The 24,804-nt window shown below is 40.3% G+C and overlaps 1 protein-coding gene across 2 annotated transcripts in view; it reads left to right on the top strand.

Annotated features, from left to right (window-relative positions):
- Positions 1–24,804, top strand: part of LOC308485760 (uncharacterized protein) — a 233,316-nt gene that overhangs the window by 169,289 nt on the left and 39,223 nt on the right. For both annotated transcript variants that reach the window (XR_013990699.1, XR_013990700.1), the window contains one exon: positions 6,916–7,050. The gene's annotated coding sequence lies outside the window, so the exon portion shown is untranslated. The remainder of the gene's footprint in view (positions 1–6,915; positions 7,051–24,804) is intronic.

The raw sequence follows: 24,804 nt of genomic DNA, 5'->3' as shown, positions 1-24,804 counted from the left end.
GTGCCTCCATGGACAGCTGTGAGTCCAAAATGACTCCCAGGCTGCGCACCTGGTCCTTCAGGGGCACAGTTACCCCATTCAGGACCAGGGAATCCTCCACACCTGCCCACCTCCTGTCCCCCCAAAACAGTACTTTTGTCTTGTCAGGATTCAACCTCAATCTGTTAGCTGCCATCCATCCTCCAACCGCCTCCAGACACTCACACAGGACCTTCACCGCCTTCACTGGTTCTGATTTAAAAGAGAGGTAGAGCTGGGTATCATCCGCATACTGATGAACACCCAGCCCAAACCTCCTGATGATCTCTCCCAGCGGCTGCATGTAAATGTTGAAAAGCATGGGGGAGAGGACAGAACCCTGAGGCACCCCACAAGTGAGAGCCCAGGGGTCTGAACACTCACCCCCCCACACTTTCTGAACACGGCCCAGGAGGAAGGAGCGGAACCACTGTATGACAGTGCCCCCAGCTCCCAACCCCTCAAGACGGTCCAGAAGGATGTTATGGTCGATGGTATCAAACGCCGCTGAGAGATCCAGCAGAACTAGGAAACAGCTCTCACCTTTGTCCCTAGCCCGCCGGAGATCATCAACCAGTGTGACCAAGGCAGTTTCAGTCCCATGATGAGGCCTGAATCCTGACTGGAAGGGATCCAAATGGTCCGCTTCTTCCGGGCGTGCCTGGAGTTGTTCAGCAACCACTCGCTCAATCACCTTGCCCAAGAATGGAAGATTTGAGACTGGACAATAGTTGGCCATCGTGGCCGCATCTAAAGATGGTTTTTTAAGAAGCAGTTTAATAACCGCCTCTTTTAGCGGGTCTGGGAAGGCTCCCTCACGGAGGGAAGCATTCACCACCCCACGAAGCCCATCGCCCAGTCCTCCCCGGCTAGCTTTTATAAGCCAGGATGGGCAAGGATCCAGGAGACAGGTGGTTGGTTTCACTTGTCCAAGCAGCCTGTCCACATCCTCGGAGGTAACAGATTGGAATTGATCCCACTCAACTTGACTATGCACTTATAATATCCTACCACTTTTGAAATGGAAAAAAAACCACATTTTGGATTATGAAATTTATAATTGAAAAACCTTGTTCCCTTGCAACCACATTTTTTTCAGAAAGAGCTACTTCCATCTTGACTGGTCTGATTGCAATCTTTTCTATTTGTGTTATGAATTATACTGTAGTGTCAAAACAGAATATAGTCTAATTTTTCACACTATTTTTATCGTACTTCTGTCCAGATCCTCATCCAAGGAGCTCCGGGAAGCTAACATGGGCCTTTTTGCTTTTTTGTGTGTTATTATTTCACAGCACCCTCTCATAGAACTCGGGATCAGCCGGTCAAACTGATTGACACTAGTCTTGGTAGGACACACAAATAAGAAGATGCTTTTTTTTACACAACACATAATTAACTTACAGAATTACATGCTACAAGATGTGAATACGTCTTAGGTAGCTTTAAAATGTCTAGACCAGTTTATGGAGGGCAGCACTAGTGATGGGGCTTCACTGCACTATCATTGTTGCTAAGCCACCCTTCTAAAACTCTGATAGATTTTTTTTAAAATCCATTTTTTAGATATATTTGAAGAAGAGTCCATCGGGATCAGGCCAAAGGCCCAACAAATGCACCATCCTGTTTTCACAATGGCCAGGCAGATGCCCATGACAAGCTTGCAAGCAGGTGCTCAGTGAAGGAGCATTCTCTTCCTTGTGCTTGCCAGAAACTGGTATTCAGAGACATATTGCCTCTGACAGTGGAGGCAGTACATAGGCATCATGGCTACTTTTTGATGACTATGAGACTCTTATTTCCATGGAAAATTGTTGACTAGTAGCAGTCGGATGTCACTTGCAAGATTTTGGGACCTATAACACTTGAATAAGGATTTACAAATATTTCTGTACTGCATGTTACTGGTAAATCTCCAAGTTAAGTGTTGATTGATTTTTTTTTAATTTACATTCGAAAAAGGTGCTAATTATGTCTTTCCTGTGGAGCCAGTTAAAGGTGCTACATACATTTAGTCATATCCCCAGACAGTGCCAGCCCTGAATTTCAAAAAGTGTGTGCAATTTGCCTTTAGTGATAGCAGTGCTGGATAGGGGGCGGTGCAGGCAGTCCCCCTCCCCAGTGTGCTGAGCCAAGGGGGCACAAGACTATGACATAGCACATTTTGAGAGCATGTGCAGAATGGAAGGTGAGATTGGGGAGGGCACCAACTTTTGTCCTCGCTCAGGGCACTGTATTACCAAAGTCCACCCCTGGTGACAGCATTGTTCAACTCTCCTTATTCTATTGTTCATAATCAATTCAGAGGGCATTTTACTATGGCCCTTCTCTTTACAGCATAGCAGGATACTAAAAATTGTATTGTCAGCTGGGGGTCAGATGCAGAGGGCAGTCTTCTTTCTTCTCTCTGCTCTCTGCTCTGTGTCCAGCCTTGCATTTCTCGAGAAAGGAATTCTCTATGTCCTCCACCTTCTGGGCTCTGAAACAGTTGGCTGCAGGACTGACAGCCACCCCACCCCTCTCCCTTATTTTGCGAGACGCCCAAGCTCCTCAGAATGGAAGAAGCACCCATGTTGCACAGGCAACAGAATGACCTCTTGCCACTTCTTGCCACTTCTTCCCTTTGCTGTGGGTGAATTGTTGATGCTGTCAGGCAGGCACTGTTCTTCTCAGGGCATAGTGTGCACAGGGCTGACTTCCATGGCCTTGGCGTGCTGTGGGAATGCTGCTGCCAAGCAGATGCCTGGCAAATTGCCATTGCTTGCTTCTTCTGGGGGGAAAAATGACAATGGAACAAATTGAGAGGGAAGCCTATTCTGCTCATTTTAACTTGCCCCTGTGCGGTGGCTTTGACTGTGCAGTGACCATAGTGGTGGACTTGGGTACTAATAGCACCCTGTGCAAGGCCAAAATTCCACCCCCTCCCAGCTCTTGTGCTGCAACCAAGGCACCTGACTTTAGCAAGGAGGCACTGCCTTCTCAAAGGCGGATAAGAAAAATGCTAGGGAAGAAGACAGGAGGACTCTTGGACTTTGTCAGTGCTTCATGCCTCCTTCTGAAAGCCCAGCACCTTGGCTCAGCGCCCAGTGTGTTTGCGTCACTCTCCCAGCCCTAAATCCACCCCCACAATACATAAGCTTGTAAGTATTATTTTATCTCAATTCTGTGTTCAGTCAAATAACATAATTAACAGATTTTCTTTTCAATATTCTTTATTTTATTTTCAGATGGTTGATATATTAACCAGCAGCAATCCTATCACTTAGGATGGGTAAGAACACTTAACAGGAACAAAAGGGGCAGAGCACAGATTTATTTTTCAAAATGTTTCAAATATCTCTTCCCTTTCATCCCTGCATTTAGTACTTTCCTTTCTTCCCCGAAAAGCCAGTTCTGATTTTTCAAATATGTGCGTGTGTATATGTGTGTTGTGTACACACTGAATGTTAAATTAAAAGTAGACTATAGCTGTTTCATGACAGTGATTAAAAGTCCATTCCAGTGCAAAAGTCCTTTAAAGTTAGACTTTAAATATTATCCGGGGCTGGGCATTCTAAACTACCAGCTCTGGCAGTAGATGCAGGAGGGTCGAGTGGTCGCAGGTTGTTGGAAGACAGAAAACCCGATTGCCATTTGCTCTGATTAAGTGATAAAATGTGGGTTTATCTAGAGAAAGTGACAGAAGGAAAAAAAATGGTCAGACATGAACCTGGAAATCATAGACCTGTGCCTAGAAACTCAACACAAAAAGAAGTGTAGATCAGACGGCTTGTGAGCACACTTTTATTATCAGAAGACATTCTTATGTAGACAGGCCTACCCAGATGTTTAGAAAGTATGCATGAGTTTTAATTTATTTTGGTCTGTTCTATTGTGGTTTTAACTTTCAGTATGTTTTAAATTATGGTTGTAAATTTTTAGTGATACCTTTCTTGTTTTATCTTTTTTGTAAACCACTTTGAGCCTTTTTTCCACAATCAAGTGGTATAAATTTTATGAAATGAATGAATAAATGAAACGCTATAGCCAATAGGATGGCTAGTGGCTGTGGAGTGATGAAATAAAGAGAAATGCTTCTAGCCTGTAACACTATAGTCAATGACATTAGTTAGTAGCAAGTTCATGACTCACACAATAAAGTGCTATCATGTAACATAACATTTGGAATTAATAACCACAAGAGGTGGTAATAGCCTTTAGCTCCAGTGGCTTTTAAAAGGTTAGACAAATTCATAACACAGAGTCATATCAAGCGACAGCTATGTGACCTCTATATTCAGACACATTATCCCTCTGATAATTTGGGGGAAAGCAGCAAGAGATGTCAATCTCTGTTTTGCTTTGTTTATGAGCTTCCCAAGTGCCATGTGGTTGGCCAGTGATGATGGAAGAAAGCTGATGAACTAGATCACATCTTACAGTGGAAAATTTTGCATGCTTACTCAGAAACAAGCCCCGCTATATTCAGTGGGGCTAACTCCTAGGTAAATGTGTATAGTATTGCAGCCTTTGTCTGATCCAGCATAGACAATTCTTATGTTCCTAGTGAGTCAATTAAGGTCCAGCAGCCATGTGTGACCCAGTAGTTGCAATTTTCAATTTACTATGACATTTTCCTGAAAAAAAAACCATTAATTACTGGAAATCATTTTTTAACCATGTTCTAGAGATGAATTGCAGAATGCAGAATTTCTACTGAGCAACTTAAAAACGGGAATTTGTAATGGAAGCACCAACATGACATTAACTACAACTGTACAAGTTGCAGTAATGAAGGGTTTGATAATGTGCCCGATAATGACTTAACTATTTTTTTTTTGTTTGCAGCAGGAATAAGAGTGAGACTCATTTAACTCCTGTAACCATACATTACCACACACATTTATTCAGCTGTTAAAGTTCACTTACAATTGTGTTAGCCTTCTGCAATAAAGTATGTTTCTATTCCAAGGTTATAATGGACTTGCTAATGGGGTATTGACTACAGTTTCTTATCATCCATCTTCCGATGGCAAGGTGTTCATTACTGTTCACTTAATAATTCCCAGTTTTCTTCACATCCACATAAAATTGCTTTTATTATGAATCCATTCAAGTCTCACTCCCCAGTAGTCACAGCAGCAGTCAGTGTTTAATGAAGTTGGGTTTCAGTGTATCGCTCAAAACAGTAATTTCACATGCTTCCAAGCTCCGAGGCTGTGTTTTCTTCCCCTTTTTCTTTTGACAAACATGTGCACATAATGATGCCTTTAAAACAGGGTGAAATTTGTGCACTGTCATTTCGGTTGATGTGGAAGTTAAACATAAAACTGACTTTGTAAAAGGGTTTGTCACAGGCTTGCTGTGCTAACCGCACTGTGTAGGCGGAGGGACGGAGTAGGTCTTCAGACTCTTTAAGCATGGGTATCACTGGCAATTACCCAGGGTTAGCAATAAACAGAGTGTTTATCTGAGAAATGGTGAAAACATACACACCATTTCCAGTTGGACAATTTCTTTACAAAATATACAATAAAATGAAATATGAGATGCATGTGATTACAACTAGTAATCTCCTAAACCGATTCCTCCCCACTGAATTCCATCCTCCTCTTCTTCTAAACTATTAATTTACAAAATCCCCATACAGAAAGATTTGCATCCCCAGAGCCATAAATGTCTGGGACCCAAGTCCCTGTATCTGTTGCCTGAGGCATCTGCCTCACTCTGTCTAACATTAGAACCAGCCCTGATTGTAGTCATTCAGGTTTTAATTATTTTTTGTCTATTTATATTTTATTAGGATTAGGATTATTTACTGGTTTGTATACTGGTTTTAAACTGTAAGTAGTGTGCAAATTAGTTTTGCACTTTTGTACACTGTCCTGAAATCTCTTGATGAAGGGCAATTGACAAATAAAAAAAAAAAAAATGAAGTGAGATTACTCTTAACCTTACAGTAATTGGGACACATTGTCCCATTGTTTTCCCTTTAGATTAACAACATTAAAAATATGCTTTAACAGAGGTACCCTTGATTTTAATAGGAGAACATTTAAACAGGTGCCTAATTCCTCCATTAAAATAAATGGGGCCTAGAGCATCATTTACTTTCACTGGGTCATGCCCAACCATTGCAAAATAATTAGATAGGTGTGCACACATTAGAGGAAAGGGAGGGGAAGTTTCAACATCATTAATCTATAAACTTTAAAGGATACACACTTGGGTCTTTGGGACAGTGTAACAAGCTAAAATACAAAGTAGGAAACAGTCAACCTGCTACTCCCAAAGCTTCTTTCACAGATTTCCTATAGTGTATACTATGTCCAAAAATGTAATCCTGTACAACTAACATAGATCAAAACTGGGATGTGTTTGATCACTGTTTTGCCAGTGGCAGACCAAGACTCTGCTTTGAAATGCAGAGTTTGTTGTACTACAAAGCAATATTATCTAAAACCTTAACACTGTTCCACTACACATAGTATCTTTCTAAGTTTAATATTACTGTTTCACATCTATAATACAAACGAGGAGGTAAAGTGTTGGTTCCCCAGATAAATATATGAAGTTTGAGCTTTTCATTTAAACTTCTTTTTTTAAAATAAAAATGAAAGTGCCTACATTATGCTTCTTAAGTCTGCATTTCCTTTTCTGTCTCAGATGGCCAAGTTGTCACTGTAACTGTGCAGTTGGGCTTATTGCCTCTTGGTAATCTAAGTAATTTGGCTGTATTAAGGAAGAACTAGATTTACATTATATGTAGGATACACTTTGTAGTTATGAGACCTTTCAAAGTGAAGATTTTTGTCTCAACTGAAAAGTTTGCAGAAAAGTTCAGTCCTTTATTTTAATGGAGCAGCTATAGATTTGAATTGTTAATTATGGGCCATATGGTTTGGTACATTCACACAGGGCAGAGGGATGATCAGATGACCAGATTTGAAGAGAAGAGCCAGGAGGTAGCTGTCGAGGAGGAAAGTCAGCTATAAAGTCAGCTCCCACGCCATATGCCAGTTTAGGCATGCCGTAATGACATGAGGGCGGCAGGTAGGGAAACCATCTCTGTGTGAATACAGAAGCAGGGTCAGGCTTTAGTCAGCGATTCTGTGCCGCTCGTTCTTTTGAGCACCAAAATTATAATATAAAAGAAATTTCAAGTCAATACTAGGAATGGAAGGTTCTGAAAATTTTTGTTTGCTTGGATTCTCTTTTTTTCAGTTTCAATTTAGTACTCCACATTTCTGCAAAAGAAACATTAAAAAAAATTCATGAAATATTTCTCCTAAGCAGCACATTTTGTATGCAGTTTAGAGTAATGCACACCTTTTTTTGCAAGCAATTTCTCCTAATATTATTCACTTTTGTATTTCCCCCTACTAATATATTCATTTTTATGCACATTTTCCCCCAATGAATGCATTTTTGTAAACATTGGTTGGAGAACTGCATTGCAAAATTTGAATAAGTGCAAGTTTTGAAGAAGGGCTATGGTTTGGTTCTCATTGTATAAAGTTTGATATACTGCCAGAGACATCTGGTAGTATATAACAGTTGACATGCAATGTCAACTGTCACTAGTGTTAACTGAAAGCTATATTCAGTGGTATATATTACAAGGATACATGCCTGTCAAAGAACTTTTACATGCCATAAAGATTCCCGAGACTTGCTCTGCTGTGCTTGGTTAGTTCACACAAAGCCTTCCAATGGCTTGTTGCAATTTGACAGTTGCTTGGATATCCAGTGTTTTTCCCCTGTGAGAGAATAATCTTCTGAAGAAGACTGGTGTTCATGGAATGACTTCTTCTGGTCAAGGAAAGATACCTTCTGGGAATAGAATTCTCCTTCTGTGTGGTCCTTCTGCCTGCCCCCCCCCCAAAGTAGCAAGTTTGTCCTAAAACACTCCCAATATTCTCTTGCTGCTACACATTGCATAGGAACATCAGCAGATATGTGATGGCCTGTTTCATCTTATAGCCTTTGATAGATAGCTTGCAATTATATCTAGTATCTAATGACACTTGACATTATACAGTAATTTGTATTTGACAATTGATAGCTAAAATTTGCCTTTCCTGGTCTTTGGGTCTCCAAGAGATCTTTGGCCATGTCATTCGTTGATTTTCTGCAGTCTTATTGGTTTGGAGGGTAGGACGCAACCCAAAGGCTTCAAGTTATAAGAAAGGAGATTCCAACTAAACACCAGAAAGAACTTTATGAGGTGTTTGACAGTGGAACAGACTCCCTTGGAAGGCGGTGGACTCTCCTTTCTTGTGGGCTTTCAAGCTGAGCTTGGATGGCCATCTGTTATGGATGCTTTAGCTGAGATTCCTGCATTGCAGGAGGTTGGTCTAGATGACCCACAGGGTCTCTTCCAGCTATACAATTCTATTATTCTGTGATATGGTAGTGTGATTGGTTTCTACTAATGTTGCACTGTTGAGTATATTGGGACAGGGGGTTAATTACATTTGTTAACTCCATGTTTTCATTTTATGTTTTCTTTGATATATATATTTGTATGAAGAGTGGTACAGAGAGTAAATAAACAGAAAGCATTTGGATTTGAAGTTTGTGAAATAAACAACAACAACCAAGATGTGCTAAGAAGTTTAATTCATTCAAATTTTGAATTGAAGCTTGACAAGCAAATAGTGTTTGCATTTTGCTCTGTAAATTTGGAAAATTCACTAAATTTTGACTTAACTTTTGCTGTAGTTGGGTTGCTTTCAATATCTTTGATTCAGTGGTATAGAATTTGTCTCCTGATAAAGAGATGCAACAAAGACCTAGAGATGGACAAAGACATTTAATTTCCTGTGACTAAAAAATCATTAAGTGGTAAAATAATAAACCAAACAATGAAAGAGTTGCTGCCTTTTAGTGGTTATAATCTGCTGTCTGAGTTGCCCCTGCTGGTAGTTTTAAAGGAGATAAAATGACATTTCAGAAATCAGTTTCTCAATCTATCTTTCAAGGTATGAAGATGCATTCAGGGCAGCCTGAAAAATGATTTGAAATACTGTTGACTGATAAATTGACAGCAAAATGTGCTGTCTTTTCTACTGTGTTCTGCAGTAGACCTGGCATAAAAGAGTTTAAAGTTTTGTTTGTTTGTTTGTTTTGCTTTAATGCCCAAGAATGTGATTAACTGGAGGTGGGCCATGGTTTACCTTCCTTTGGCACTCAGGGGGATATCTACCTGATACATTTCAAGCAACAAGGAAAGAAGAACAATATAAAACTGACATGTATTAACTCCCGTAGAAAGCAGTGTGCCTGTGTTAGAAGAAATAACACCTTGAGTTGCAATTATTTTTTGCAATGGGGAGAATAGTATACAGGTTCTGAACTATAACATGCCATAAAAACATTATATTGCTGCAATTGGGGGAAATAAATAATGCATGTCACCAGACAGCGTGAAGCACAGCCTAGATGAATAGAGGCACTGCGTTAGCCTTCTGCTAAATGCTGAATTCTCCATATTCTGATAACTCTTCCTTTGCCTATAGCATTTTTCTCTGGTTCTGATCATCCATCCTCTTGAGGGGATTTAAATCATATCCTAGATATAAATATTTGCATAGGGAGAAATTGCTGGAAATCTGCAACAATAAAGCTATTTTTATTTACAAATTGTCTTTCATAAATTATCTGCTGTTCAAGTGATTCAGATCATGCAATGTGCTTGTGCAAACAGATGGGGGAAGGCATACTTATTTGACATTTGCAACCACCCACCCACACAAATGTTTTCAACATGATTTAAACTGACAGGGAGAATCTGCGATTTACATATGGAATGGTTAGGGCCGGATTAGAGGATTTGAAAGCTGGTGTCAAAAGAAAATTCTACTGCCTTTTTTTCCTTTTCTTGTTCCCGTTCCCTTTTCTGTTTCAGAGGCATGAAGTTCAGTATCACTAAGCCCCCACAAGGGTATGCAATTGACTGTAGTTTCAGGCCATAACCCTGGTGGTTGTGGTGGCAGAATCTGCATTATATGCGTTGGTCCTGACCTTATTCTTCTTTATGCTGTTGCAATCTGGCCTGGCTTTTAGACTTTAATACTGTACTCCAGGTTCTGTGCAATACTAGCTCATAAACTTTTAAAAAATGCTGCTCACTGATAGCTACAAGGCTTTGGGATCCCTTTCGAAAAAGCTCCCATATGCAAGAAAGACTCAGGAGCTGTTGACTCAGCTTGGATTTCCCCTTGAATATACCTGCAAGATTAAAGTGTTCTTGTTATTTCATTATGGGTGATTGTGGAAACAAGCTCAGAGTAGTCTAGATACTCATTCTTTCATAGCCAGATAATTACATTGTTGTTTTGCCCTTCTGTCCACCCTTTCTGGTAGAGATGTAGCATGTAAAAGGTCCCGGATTCAATCCCTGGTATCTCCATGTGGGACTAGGAGAGACCTCTTCCTGGATATTGCAGATATTAATACAGTGGTAACTCAGGTTATAAACGCTTCGGGTTACAAACACTTTGGGTTACAAACTCCGCTAACCCGGAAGTAGTACCTAAGGTTGAGAACTTTGTCACAGGATGAGAATGGAAATCACTCGGCGGCAGCAGGAGGCCCCATTAGTGAAAGCGCTCCTCAGATTGAGAACGGTTTTGGGTTAAGAGACAAGGGCCCTGCAGGACTTGACATCTTTCTGCAGGGCCTGCAAGACAGAGCTGTTCCACCATGCCTTTGGTCAGGGCGCAGCCTGGCTCCCTCCTTTGGCAATCTTTACAAAACTTTAGTTATGGTTGCCATCAATTTTGATTTTAATTAATTTATAATTTATAATGTTTTTATAATGTTGCACTATTTTAGTGTTGTTAGCCGCCCTGAGCCCGGCTTCGGCTGGGGAGGGCGGGTTATAAATAAAATTTATTATTATTATTATTATTAAGAATGGACCTCTGGAACAAATTAAGTTAGTAACCCGAGGTACCACTGTATTGTGCAGCTTGAAGCAACTGGATGCATAAAAACTGACTCCTTTTGGAATGAAAGATTGCCGAGACCCACATCCAAATAATTCCATACAACATATGCTTATCCAAGCCTAGGCTCAGCATCATCTTAGAAATAATTTTAAACAGGATTGAGATCAAAACTCTCTCCCCTTCCCCCATTCCAGCCTCCATTCCAGTCTGAGGCTGTGTGTTCCTGGAGTGAGCTCCATTATCACCCTTCCAAGATGGCGAATTTGCAATTCAATAGCCTCCCATGTGATCTAAGGTGAAACACCTTGTCAGAGCTACCAGAGAACAACAGTTAATTATCAACCCATCAAAGAGCTCAGAGAGCTCTTCTTGCTTTTCTTTATCTTCAATGGAATCTTCCAGTTAAACCCTTTCAGCAATGCACATAGGCATTCTCCATTTCAGTGTAAATTAAACAATTATACTTAACGCTGGAATCCTGGAGAACCATTGCCAGTTAGTGAAGAATCTAGGCTATACTGAGCTAGAGGAAACAATGGTCTGATGAAGTATAAGGCTCCCAGACTCGCTGTGCTCCCTTGTTCCTGTGACCATGCTTCAAACTTTCAATTCCTTTTGGTTTCCTGTCGTGGAATTTTAATTTGTCTCATACTGTGTTGCCTTTGGGCCTAGTGAAATAACTGTGAACTGTTTTCTTAAGAGCAGCCTAGCCCCAGAATTCCCCACCAGCCTCTGTTTTCCCTCCGTCTATGTGAAACCTTGCTGCAGGTCTGCATAAGAGCTCTGTCAAGGAGCTGAATATAACCCTGTTAGCAACCAACATCTCTGTGAAGCCTGAATTCTATAGATAATGGCTTAACAGACAATGCACACTTCTTTCATTGCTCAAACAGCTCAGCGTATAAAGACAGAAAATACATATTTTTTCCTTCCTGTTGAGGCAGGCTAGAAAATCCCTCTGTTTACTATGTTTGTCCTTCTGAGAGATTTCCAGTGATGTGTGATGAAAGTGATTTCAAAGCTTCAAATAGACTAGGGGTTGTCACTTTAGCATACATTGTGGGTAATTCCAGTTCAGTTAGATCAAATTACACTGACTTGTGCACCAGGTTTTCAGTACTTAAACTATGACATGGCAGTCTACAATACAGTGAAGTGCATGATAATCTGCATATCACTTACAATAACTAGAGACATGTTTTCTTTTTCTTGTTGCTTTATCATTGGAAGGAGAACTGTCACCTCCAGTCGCCGAAGTGCTGAATGACATAGGCACACAGGTACACAGTCTAGCCCTTTATATGAACATGTGAGCCAAAGATTTGGGCATTTAGAAGATTTCACCACCCCAGGGATACATATGTAAGCAACAACAACTATGTGAACCTTACCTAACCTGAAGATAATGGGCACCATATATAAAACTATACAGCAGGGAATGGGGGACTTGTGGTCCTCCAGATATTGTTGGATTCCAACTCCCATCGCTTCTAGTCATCATGGCCAATGGTCAAACATGACAGGAGTTGGAATCCCACAGCATCTGGAGGGTACCAGGTTGGAGAAGTCTGGTCCAAGGGAACACATTTTGATTCTTAGTTTTGTGCTCATTTTTATTTGTGCTTTTACAGTACCACTGGTGAAAAGTACATAGGATGCAAGAAGGAACATACTTTGACTGCAACCGAAACAAGTCAGAGCAAGTCACCAAGCCAATGCACAGAGTGGATATTATTCCCAACATGTGTTCAAATAACACAGAGAGAAGGAGCCAGGCCATGGATCCCACTATTGCCCTAAACATGTCCAAACCTGCTGGTTCCATCTCCAACCTTTGTGCCTTGAGTGGGAAGGTCTGAAGGGTGATTCTTCTCATGTTCAACTGAATATGTTTAGAATCGTCTCCACATTCAGGAAACCTACATGGTCAGGGTTTCTGATCAAAGGGAAGATTCAGAGGCTCTTCAAGTTGAATGCACAATGCTCTTTACAACTTCTATGACAGGAATCCCCAAACTTGGCCCTCCAGATGTTTTGGGACTACAACTCCCATCATCCCTAGCTAACAGGACCAGTGGTCAGGGATGATGGGAGTTGTAGTCCCAAAACATCTGGAGTGCCGAGTTTGGGGGTGCCTGTTCTATGGATTTACCAATTGCTATATTTGTGTAGCCATGGTGAAAAGAAGTTGAATACATCTGTTTCACCTGTTGAGGTGTGAATTCATATCCTTTCTTCTTCTTTTTTTAAAAGGTTTAGATTTTTGCTGCTGGCTATTAGGAAATGAGTTAAGGTAGACAAATTCCCATCCCAACCAATCACCCTTTATATTTCTACCCTCTGAGATGTCTGGTGTATTTCTGATCCTCAGAATGTCTGTAGATTTTTTAATATTGTGCATTATCTTTAAAAAAGGGAATGTGGGGGGAAACACGCCACATAATATTTTTTAATAATACCAAGAAATTAAGAAATAGAAATCAAATTAGCCTTACAGATCCTATCATTTATTGGTGCCAATAAAGAGAAGAGAATTCTTATTAACATATTATATTCCAAACTATTGGAAGCCAATACGTAAGAAACAAAGCACCTGAATAGTTAAAAAGGGAAGGCAAATCCTTGTGTCCAAATATAACAATTTTCCTGAGATGACATATTTATGTAGAAAGAATAGTTGTGCTCATTAACCATATCAGATTGCCACAAATATGTCGGATGTGATATAGCTGAGAAATCATTTGAAGGCAATTTTGGAGAAGCTGATTTGTTCAATGTTATCACTAGGCTGGAACAGAAAATGTAGAAAGCAAGGTTCCCCAATACTTGCAAGCTGATCCTATCCATGATTACTTAGAGGTAAGTGATATTATTAAATAACACTTACTCTCATGTAAGTCTGTATAGGATTGCATTCTCCCTGTATTAATTCATGCAGATAATAAATAAGTAGTATATTTGCATTTTTTTCAACTGAAGAAGGATATGAATTTCTACCTGTTTAAATTAATTTTCTTTACTGAGAATGCCATCCATTATTCTGACATGCTTTATAGCAAGTGCAAATTCTTGATTGCTGTTGCATACCAAAGAAAAGGTTTTTGCTATCTATACCCCCACCAAAGCCTACCTTTAAATATGTCAGAGGCAATTTAAATGCCATTGCCTTAGCAAGTATTCCAAGAATGTATCCAAATGAGTTTTGGGGGGTTGCGTGTCAATGTGATGGATATGTTTATGGTGTTAATAATGGGTTTGTGCCCCCCCCCCGATATAAAAGCCTCCTTGGCCGGATTAGGAAATGATCCCTTCTGTTGTTGTCTTCACATATCTTTCTGTAAGCAGCATTACAACAGCAGTGGAAATGCATAACTTATTACTCAGGAAGTACTGAATAGTTTCTTTATACCTTTGAGTACTCTTTGAGTACTAAGCCAGCTAGTAGAAATGTCCAATTGAAAACTTGATAAAATCATGTTTTCTTTGGTGAAAATCCTTTTTTTCTGGTACAAAATCAAAGTTACATGGAAGCTTATCTTTCAAATAAGGAGCCATGACTTGCTGTTTGGAAATCCACAATTATCATTGTGATAATACTGAGACTTCTCTTGAGAGCCAAGAAAGACATTTCCTATTACTCAAGAAATGCAATAACTTAATTGTAGATGGTAGGGGGACATTCTGCCTCTGCCTCTCTCCTTCTAGACTTTCATGCTCCTAATGGCATCTTGGTATGGTTTCTAGCAGGCCAGTGTATTCCTGTCTTAATATCCCTTCCCTTGCACCCGGTTAGGCAAATGGGCTGGAAGGAAACATTGTGTCCAATCCCGTAGAAAGTGAAGCATTGGTGTGCTATGTGGGCACACATTACATTGGCACATTGGCTGACATGGTGCCAGGCCACTACTCATTTAAGTCCAGCCCACCCCAACCTGACCCCTTTCAGAACTTTGTAGCTCTACCCTCCTATCCTATATGTTTTGCTGGTCACGTGGGAACCCTCTATTAGCCTAGCTCAGTGGAAGATTTATGATGTGGGGGGCCCTTGTGGGGGGCTATCCACTCACCTCAATAAATATGTCTGTGTAAAAATCAGGGGTATATGAGAATATGTTTCTGTCTTTGCAGTGTGTGCCCCACTCCCCAACAATCCCCACTCTAGGTCAGGCAGGAAGAAAAGGTGAAGATAGTAATAATGATCACAGAAAATGATCAGGGGACAATAAGGGAAAATATGATTAAAAATTATGGTGATACAAATGAAGATGATAATGCTTCTGGACTGATCCACCTCACAACCAGACAAATTGGGAACAATCCAGGAAAAGATTATGATGGTGATGCCTCAGCACTGGGCTTCATCACCCATTGAATGATGGCAATTCATTTTTTTATACTCCTGTTTCTCCATTAGCAATTTATACTAATAACTTGGGAACCCTCAGCCTCAAGGGATCCCAATCCTGCACGTAGCTATAAATCCTTCACTGGTCTGACTACCACGGTTGATTCCCCCCACCCCCCCTTTGGCCAACTCTGCACAGCTTCTAGAAGGGTTCTGGAAATATTGGCATGGGTGGAGATCACTTAAATAGGTTGATCAAAGCTATAGGGCAGCGTGAACAATTAGAGGAAAAGTTAAACATTGGCAAGCATGCTGAGGCAGCTGTACGATGAAAGGAGGTTCCCTAGACTTGTCATAAAGGGCTGTGTGATGCTCGTGGGGAAAGCAGATGAGGCTTGCTGAGAGCACATTCCTAAAGACCTGGGGCTCCGGGAGTTAGTGAGTCAGGAAGGCCTCCCTCAACAAAAAGGTAGGCAGCTGGGCAGAACTAGGCTTTGTTGTTGTTGCTGTTTAGTCGTTTAGTCATGTCCGACTCTTCCTGACCCCATGGACCAGAGCACGCCAGGCACTCCTGTCTTCCACTGCCTCGCGCAGTTTGGTCAAATGTCTGGCTTATTATGCCCCACCCTGGGATAGGCTCACTCATGGTACACAGGTGAGTAAGAGGTGGCAAGGCTACCCCTGCCTTAAGCTATTCTGACACAGCTAGTCAGCTTATAATGTGGAGTTCAGCCTTTGCATTTGTTTGTTTGCCTGAAAACAGACAATCTAAAATGTGTCGAAAGTGGGTTGAATGAATCTTTTGTTTCCAGGGCAGCAAAACATTCCCTCTGCCAATGCAACCCAATTCCATCCATGTTTGCCCAGGATAAACTTATTCCTAAGGAAGCACCCATGGGGCTGCATCCTTGGAATTGTATGCCTGTTTCACTTAAGATCCTTTTCTGCCCCATGACAATCTCTCCCTACACTATCCCTAATCTGAAAGTAATTATCGCAGTCATATCTTAGGCCTCTGAGCTGCTTGAATAATAATGAAAGGATCAATGTTAGCAGCGGTACCTCAGATTAAGAGGCTGATTGAGGCTTAGTTTTTCTTAATTATTGACCCAGGTTCTCTAACTTGTTTCCCCCAGGTCTGAGTGGAGAAGTCCACCAGATCAGACTGGGCCTATTGGATTAAAAAAAGAAAAAGTGTGTGCTACAAAAGAAGCATATCTATTAATATGTGCAGGCAGACATACATCGTTCTCAATTTTCAAGGCTTGGCAAATGAGACTGGAAGTAATTCAATTTTTCCTGTAGCAGACAAATTAATGTTTTTAACATTCAGCTCAAGTGTAAAGCTTGCCCAATAAATAGTACAGATTGGTTCTTTATGGCTTGTTTGTTGCAGCTTTTATTGATCCTTTTTTTTAAACCACCATACATATTCAAGGACAACATTAACAAATTAGGAAGGAGAAATATAAGTGAAAAAGTAGATCATCACTTAGCTTGTGAGTTCTTCTAATTCTTTAATATTGGTTTCTGGCTTTGTGTGACCGATTACTGTGAAAGAGCCCATCAACATGGCTTTGCCTGAAGGTATTGTCTGATTAGAGTCTGGGATCTGACAAAAACGGTGTTAATGTTAGTTCCTTCATTGGCTGTTGGTAGTCTCCTGAACAGATAATTTCCTACAGTGATGGGATCCAAGATGAGTGCTTGGCAGATTGTGTGTCAGATACAGCAGTTTTCTACTTATGGGGCATTCCCACCAGCAGAAGTGGTCAACTTTCACTGATTCTTCTTTCCCCAACAGCCGCTTGTGTGCCTCAGAATATTTTCTGGAGGATTGGGGCATGAGGAATCATGTGACAATAGGATTTTGTTACAAAATGTATAGCATAGTCCCTGGAACTTCTCATTCCTTGGGAAAGAGGGGAGCATACTCTTAATAAACATATAAGAAGGAAATTGTTGCCACAAAAACACAGTGGCTTAAACCTAGAACAAGTTACTGGTAGTTATGTTTTAACTCCTGCCGAAATAAAGAGTAAGTTATTTGCATGACTAAGTTAATCTGGGTATAATCAGAGTGCCATATGCTGTCAGAGATTGCTTGAGAAGAAGGAATATGTTTAGCAAGACACTTTCAGATGTTCTGCAAAGCAAGCTGTGCCAGATCAACGGGAAACAAAAAGCACCCATTGTAAACTACAGAGCACTCCTACTAGTTCCCAATTTAGATACACTACAGCAGACTGTGGATGATTTAGAGCAGTAAAACTGTACAATATTGTCAAAGAAGAGTCACTGCTGTACAAAAATAAGAATTGGTTTGATGATGAATTGTACTTGTTCCACCATTTTTGCTCTATACAGTGGTGCCTCGCAAGACGAAAAGAATCCGTTCCGCGAGTCTCTTCGTCTTGCGGGTTTTTTCGTCTTGCGAAGCAAGCCCATTAGCGGTTTAGCGGATTAGCGCTACAGTATTAGCGGCTTAGCGGGCTTAGCGGATCAGCTGATAAGTGGCTTAGCGATCAGCTGTTAAGCAGCTTAAAGATCAGCTGATAAGCGGCTTAACGATCAGCTGATAAGCGGCTTAGCGATCAGCTGATAAGCGGCTTAGCGATCAGCTGTTAAGCGGCTTAGCCATCAGCTGATAAACGGTTTAGCGGCTTGGGAAAAAGGGGGGGGGGAGGAAAAACACCCCGCAGGAACTCGCAAGACATTTTCGTCTTGCGAAGCAAGCACATAGGAAATTCGTTTTGCAAAGCACCTCCAAAACGGAAAACCCTTTCGTCTAGCAGGTTTTCCGTCTTGCGAGGCATTCGTCTTGTGGGGCACCATTGTACTTTTTGCACTTTAGTGTAAAAGAGAAAACTGGTAGGGGGTGCAAAAACTTTCCATCAGTTTTCATCATGCTTCCATCTCACTTCTAAAGTGAGAATGTATGAGAAGTGATTTGACTTCTCCACCTATAAGAGAACATCTGTATTCATCCCATGCTGCTAGTGGTTTACATCATAATAGCCCTCAGGTAACACATCATAAGCTGATTGGGTTTAGTCTGGGTCTCTCAATTACTTGCTTCATACCCTTTGAGCTTCTTTTGACAGGAAAATTTGCACCTTTGAATCTGTGGAATCATATAGCTAGATTGTCTCCATTTTCCAGAAAGCTTTGATGCTAACTTTGATAACACTATTCTCCATTATTGAAATCACATGGAAGCAGTTATATGTACACATGCTCCTGTGTGTGGCTGAGCCAGTGAATTATAGCTAGTCAAATATTTAGCTAAGACTCTGCATACTGGTGCTTGGAAAGAAGCATTGACACATTTTTGCCTATACAAATTTACACATAAAGGGGAAAAACGTAGAAGATGAGCATCAGAAACAGTGAGGTCAGTGATAGCCAAACATTCCTGCTATTGGGTAGTGGCTTTTCTCACATAGGTCTGAACATGCTGACATTTTAGGCATGTGAAAAGTCTTCTGCTTGCAGAATTCACATGTTTCTGATGATTTTCACTGCATATTCTTCCATAGGGATTACTTGAGGAATAATTGCAGTGTTACACAACCTGATCCCACCTCGTGTAAACCATGAGTACACAGATAGCATGACAAAGTGGGTTAAAATCTGTCTCAATGTTTTTTCTTGGACTGCTGATCTATAATTACTTACTTGCAAGTAGTCTCAGTACAGTGAACAGGATGATTTGTGACTTCAATCTGTGAGAAAGAGATGCACACATAAATAGCCAGATGTCAAGTAAGGATGTGTTAATCTCTGCCAGGGTCATTGCCTGACTGATGACAGGATGCTGCATGACTCATTAATGCTGTTAATAAACTATAATGTATTATCTTTGTTATCGGAGTGCATCGCATTCTGGTCTGTCTTTCCACCTTGCTGATAATGTCAGCTCTGACATTGTTCCTCATTTACATGTCACTTTCTATTCTGTTCTTCAGCTCTGACTTGATTTATAATTAAAACAATGTCATTAAGATCAACAGACTTATTGATCTTTTCACCAAATAGTTCACATGAAGTAATTATTTCATTGATTGTAATGTCCTTTCTATGTATGTTTGGCTTCCATGGAGATGCTGTCACTTTAATTTTCCCTTAGAGGGTGTTATACCATTTTATTTTTTTGGAAAACTTATCAGTATTTGGTTGTATCAAATGGTGTCACTCAGCTGACTGTAAGGCTTCCGTAAGCAAAACAGGGAAGGAAGCAGTTTTCAGTAATTCTCCCCTCCCCTGTAGCCATCCCATGCCCCATAGGAGTTAATTCCTAGGGGCTGTGGGGACTTTGGCCTCTACAATAAAATATTTGAGGGGGCTGGGCCCCCACAAAGTTGATGGGTATTCCCATTCAAATGGTGTGTGTGCACTGTATCATGGGCTCCCACAATATTTTATTCAAGTTGGTGCTCCTGCCATACCCCACTAAAAGTGCTTTAGATGTCTCCCTCAAACCTATGGAGCAGATATGGAAGTTGTGAAAGGGCTGCAGGAAAATGGGTGAGTCACTGAAAATTGCTCCTTTGTGATGACGGAAGCCTTACTACCACTTTTAGGGTTCAATCCATTAGGAAGTAATTATGCGATTGCTATCTTCTCTCAAGGTCTTTTTGTAGACAGTGCAGTACATTAATGCGACATGACTTCATTTAAACTCATTTTCACTTTGGTAAATTGGTTTTTGTTTTGTTTCACAACTAAAATTATTTTCTCACTCCCTCAAATTTTCTTGAAAAGCCTCATTTCTGAATTTTGATAGTGAATAGTCTCAAAACTTTACCTACATATTTGGACATCTGTATTCAGCAAAATTTTAATTCTAGGATTTTGTATCAGGTAACATTTGACAATTATCTTAGATGTAGTCATTGACATTTGACAGTATTTGACAAAGTATATTCCTTGGTATAGGATTTAGTAAGTTTTATCTTAGGTTCACTCAGATTCTACTCTATAAACCCCAAATTTCACTTGAAATTTTGTAAAATAATGGGCAGAATCTAGCGTTGCATGAGCCATCGTGAAGGGGAAGATACCACCTTATTTTGCTCTGCTTGCAAGGTGCTTTCCACTCAGTCTTCAAAGATTTCTATTTTCTACTGCAGCCACAAGGGGGAAAAAAATAGATTGACTTGAAGCTATAGCCCAGGAGGCTGCAATGGGGAGGAGATGGCAGGAAAGCCCCATTGCATGAGTTAATTTCCATTCATAGAACTCGGGGCCATATTGGCTGTAAGTCCTGGAAGACCTCTTCCTTGCCTTGTAGGCCTTTTTTCATCTAGCCTGGGAAGGCAGGGCCCTGAATGGCTTGAGCTACATATGCTGAGGCTGCTGAACAGACTCTTGGGCTGGGATGTTGTATTGGGGGTTTTGTTGGTGGGAGTTGTTGCTGCTGTTGTTTTTGTTTTAGATATTGCCATTTATGTCGAAATTGTTCAGTTTGGTTGTGCATTTGTTGTTCTTTTATTTATTGTTTTATGCCTACTTTCGTTCCGTTGCCGTTATGTATTATTTTCATGTTGTAAGCTATCTTGAGCATGGTTTGAACTGTGGAAAGGCAGCATGCAAATGAACTTACATATGAATGGATCAAATCCCTTGTTTTAGCTAATTGGGCTAATTGTCAGGTTCCATGGTAGCTATGCACTTGTCAAAGGATGGCAGAGCTTTCATGTTGATGATTCTGCTGAGAGCACCATTTGAGAATAAATGCTCTCAAAAACTTCCCATACTTCAGAGGCATCTGCTGTCACTGGAGTATCATTTCTCTAAGAAAGAAAATGAATTTGGAGAAGGGAAAGGTATCTTTATTTTTAAATGGAAACCACAGCTTTTATTTGCTTTTCTTATTTCTCAGCAACGCATTTGACAAACACTTCTTTTACAGGCTTTTGTCAGTAGCAAGCAGAAGGCATGCCATATTCCACTGTGCACAAGAATAGGGTTGGTCTTTTCATTAGTATGCCTGGAACAGGTCAGTGTAAATATGTCAAGATGTTGTTGTAGTCTAATCAAATGATCATGCTGCACTAGCAGAACTGCTGAAGGGTCAAAAATGTACATATAGCCAACTCTACAAATGTCATCTTTACAAAGCAGCTGCAGGACTTGGTGTGTATCTTTCTGTTCCTGCCCCCCCCCCTTTTATTTTCTTTAACTCTCCACCAGTTCTATTCATTGGCTTGGATCTTAAGATTCTTTTGCATGAACGAGAGGTACTTCTGCTCACATAGGAATTGTTGATTTTCACATATCCCCCCTTATCTGCAGTCCTCCCAACACAAAAGTTGAATTTTGGGAGCTGAGAAAACCCTGCTTTGCAAGTGTTAAACCATTTGATATATAGAACAAGTGTTAGGATCCAAGACAATTCATTTTTTAAAAAATGAATACATTAATATATGCTCTAACAACAAACGAAAGGTTAGGGAAAGTTAATCTCAAATGGCTTAGAGAAACTGCCATCATATTATGATCATTTTGTATTTTGACAATATGCATGTCCCATTTAAGGTTGTGATATATTATATTATATTATATTATATTATATTATATTATATTATATTATATTATATTATATTATATGACGATGCACAGAACTTAAGGTTGGATGTAATACAAGAATTCTACAACAGAAACAGCAAAAAAGTGCAATGCTGGATAAAGTGCAAATTCTGTTAATATATATATGCTCAACCCATGTCAAATACTGTACATGACTTCTTACTGCTAGACTGCTAAGGGGCTTCTATACTTGCTTCTACACCGATTGTAAAATGCCCATCCATGTTATTCTTCCTTACAGTGTTTTCCTTATCACCACCTTATCAAGTACTTGGATCAGAGTAGGAGCAGCCATGGAAGTAGCAGCAGGCCTACGAGTCTAGGGACAAGGGTGGCTTGTGTTCAACATGTGTTGAACTGATCCAGTTTGAATGTCACAAATCTGATCCCACCATTGCCAGTCAAATATAAAACTTCTGTAACAGCCCTGGAGTTTTGCTTTGAGAAACAGGAGCAGCAATATTGTTGTGGGTTTCTGGTGTGCTGATTCATATTCTATTTTTATATATATTTAGTGCAATAAAGTGAAGTAGGTATTAAACTGGATTCCTGATCACTGCAGAAGCAACTTCCTAATGCTTCACTTTAAAGCAAAAGAGCAGGTACAGTGTTTGCTCTAAGCCCATCTTTAGACACTTAATTGACTATGATGAACCTTGTTCTAAATTTTGTTCAATTTTTTTAAAAAAATCACAACCTTTTTATTGGCATCAAAATTAAAAACACATAATTTTAGCAAATGGCAGTGTATACAGTGTATACAAGCTACCCTTGTTTTTTGTAGGAATGGTCCTCATATCGGGTTTTCACTCTGGGGCTGGATCCAGAGAGATTTAAGGGGAGCATCATGGAGACAGTAGGGCCCACCAAGCGGGATCTGTCTGTGTGGCTGGATCTGTCAGGCTTTTCTGAATTTCCCACAATGCCACTTTACTTAATGCTCGCTCTGGGACATTGTGGGGAATTTAAATGGTTGCTTCCAGCCATCATTTGCAGTTCTGCCACAACCACTACTGCTGATTAAACTCATGTTTTAAACTGGTCTTGAAGAAAAACCACTAAGACATCACCATAAGTAGCCTGTGATTTGCATTTTCAAAAATTACACATGCTATTATCAAATTGGTGAAATTGGCACCTTTCCATTTCTCTCTCAGTCTCAAGAGGATAATGAGGATCCTATGATTAGACAGTTCAATTGGAAAACATACTTTCACTGAACAATAGGTTTGCATTCGAACAATGTTTCCTTGCTGTGATCTTACTACAAAGGAGTTTGAGACTTAGCTTCTTATACAGCTTTACAAGATAGCTTTGCATCTTATACTGCTTTAACCCTAATCTGGCATTTGATCTGCATCTTGTTTCTTCCATTATTTGCCTTCTCAATGTGGAGCTAATGGCTGTAAGCCACTACTGTAGCTACTTTCTCTGTCTTTCAGATTACAGAATGTATGTGCCTGTGGGCTTTTCCTAGGTATGTTGAGAAACAAACAGAAACAAAAGGTATACTTATTAGAGCTCATGTCGTCAACCTTTTTGGACTGGTGAGCAAATTTCAGATTTTGAAAGAGCACTGTGGGTGCCATATAGAACATGGCTGCCGTGGAGATCTGGCATAACTCAAAATGGCTGCCATGGAAGCATGATAAAATTAGAGTGAGTATGATACCTAATTTCAGATTTCAACAAGGCTCTTAAACCTGTTTAGTCAATCAGGTAATTTCATTTATATTTTAACATTGATTCTGTTAACATTTGTTCGGTGGCACAAATGCGTTGGGCATTCTCTGAACATATGGCCTTTGTCCTCATTGTTCCTACAACATATTTGCACAGGAACCTGATGGAGGAGTAGTTGCCAGCTGCTGGTAAAAATATGTATCAGCTAGTTCTGTCTCTCAGATCCACACTTACCTTTCTTCTGCTCTTTCCAGGTACTTTAAAGCTCTGTGGCCAAGTGCCCTGTTTTGTTTTTTGCTCTGGTGCTTTCCCAGAAAAACCCACTCTTTAAAGCTCAGTTGGCGCAAATGACAATCTATGGAAACCCCTAATTAATATTTGTTCCAGTTGAACGCTAAAGAGAGGGTTTTCATGGGAAAGGCTCTGCGGCAGCAAAACAAACAAACAAACAAACAAACAAACAAACAAACAAATACAAGCTGTTTTCAGCACAGACCTGGTCCTGGAAAGATTGGGGCAAAAGGTATGTGTGGGTAAGCCCTCAGGGTATATGTGAACAGACATCAGTATGCATCTACAAGTCAGCCTTCAATAACTTTGTACCCTCCCAATGATTTGGACTATAACTCTCATCACCCCTGACCATTGGCCATAGTAGCTAGATTGGGAAAGGCTGCAGTATGTGAATGGCATGGAGTAAAGTTTAAGTGTATTGGTACTGGAGGGAATGCATGTGTGCATAGTAGCATAGAGTCCCCTTTCAACACAATCTAGCCTAGTAAAGGTTCCCATATAGTCTGGTTCAACTCTTGGAGTGTTGAATACGAAAAGTTCCTACCAAAGTGTTTCTGCTAAATATCTAACTTAGAAATTGTACGTTTGTTTGCTTCTTCCACATGTTTCCAGCTATTGCCATGAGGCTAGTGGAAAGCAAACAATTCTCAGGAAGAATTCCACCCCACACACAAGCCAGTCAATTTTAAGACTATATCTCTAGGCACTTGAAGTGCCACTGTGTGTTTTTCAGGGAAGTAAATGAAGCCTGTTTCCTGATTACCCCAAGGTAATTTTGATGCACTGTCCAGGTTAGCTGTATTTCAGTACCAATCCAACACTACTTGTTTGTTTGGTTACTGTGTGCAATTTATTTACCTAATGAAATCCCACTCCTATTCAGCATGTTTTCCCCTCTAGTATAGTGCTTCTTTGCTCAAGGTAATAGAATGAATGAGT

This window comes from Podarcis pityusensis, assembly GCF_964106645.2.
Source record: "Podarcis pityusensis genome assembly, chromosome: 9".
NCBI lineage: Eukaryota > Metazoa > Chordata > Lepidosauria > Squamata > Lacertidae > Podarcis > Podarcis pityusensis.
The sequence above is the reverse complement of the archived record's forward strand: the minus strand, read 5'-3'. Positions and strand labels throughout refer to the sequence as shown.